We start from the raw sequence: 1,375 nt of genomic DNA, 5'->3' as shown, positions 1-1,375 counted from the left end.
GTTGGTTATTAACTTGGATATTGGAAGCAATGGCACAAATTGCACACAAACACCAACATGCTCCATGCAGCAGTGCGGACAGTGAGCGGCTGTTCAGCTCTGCGTCCCATCTCAGATGAGAAGAGAAACAGAATGAGCTGCAACAAGGCAGAGACATTTATCTTTGTAGAGGTCATTGTTTCCCTGGCACAGAAGTGTGAATTATATAACAACAAAAATCCATAGTTATCTGCATCGGCTAAATTTGAAATATCTGTATCGGCCCAGGATTTCCCAATTGGCAGATTCCTACTTTAAAGGCTGTTGCTTCATTTTGGCTAAGGATGTAGAGAACCACTCCTAAGACTGTCAGGAAAATCTCACAGTAGCCAAGAAATATAAAATGGGCATGTCTTAATACCCTGCCAACTCATGAACAAGGGCAGTGTTGTTAAAGCCACTATTGATTGTCAGTCTCCTAAAAGCAGCAAACGTGAACTAATTAAATAAACGGTTACAAACTAGTAACACATTGTCTCTGTTGACTCTCACAATGCGGCTTTTTTGCTCATACTATTGTATGTATGCACGGTTGTATTAACATTACATTGGAGTCACAGATCCGTGCATCAGATTTCCTGCAAAATATCTGAGCTACACAAAAAAAAAATCAAAGAAATATTCCATCTGCTGCACAACAAGTGTGATTTTTAACCAGATGTGAATATAGCTGATGAATAAAATCTTTAATTTTGAATCACGTTGTACAAATTCAACAAGGTGTTATTTCTGGCCAACATCATTTTTTGGATCGTAATAAAGAGGAACAACATAATACCTGAAACAGTTTTTTTAAACGACTAAGATTGTTGGGTAATTAATTTTGGGGAGAACTGGATGCTTAGCTCTCTGACTGAAATGTAGTGTTACCACATGAGAGAAACTACATCTGTACATGGTAAACCTGTCCATCCATGGGTCTTCACATTGGAGAATCTCCTCCTTCTCTACTGTAAGTGCATCCGTTCTGGCTGCTGGCAGCGTGTCTGTCAAGCAGATGAGAGGATTTGTTGCCACAGTGGCGAAAAGGCAATCTCTCAACTTTCGCCCTGTCACTTAAGCTCCCTTTGATCTAAACAGAAAGAGCTACGATTGCTACTTCTCTCTCTGTCTTTCTCTCTCTCTCTCTCTCTTATACACACACACACACACTAAAATAGCCCCCCCACCCCTCTATTGTAAATGTGATCATTAAAATAGACAGCTTTCAATTAGCTGGATATGCATTCAGATAATGACTCCTCTATCCATAGCAGTCTGAGGGCTGATAAGTATGATAAGTAATTTTTAGGAACGAGGGTTTTAAAAGACCACCCATTCAACCATGGGGCCATGC

Source organism: Morone saxatilis, unplaced genomic scaffold (assembly GCF_004916995.1).
Source record: "Morone saxatilis isolate NCDOM2014 unplaced genomic scaffold, NCSU_SB_2.0 Contig8, whole genome shotgun sequence".
In the NCBI taxonomy this organism is placed as follows: domain Eukaryota; kingdom Metazoa; phylum Chordata; class Actinopteri; family Moronidae; genus Morone; species Morone saxatilis.
The sequence above is the reverse complement of the archived record's forward strand: the minus strand, read 5'-3'. Positions refer to the sequence as shown.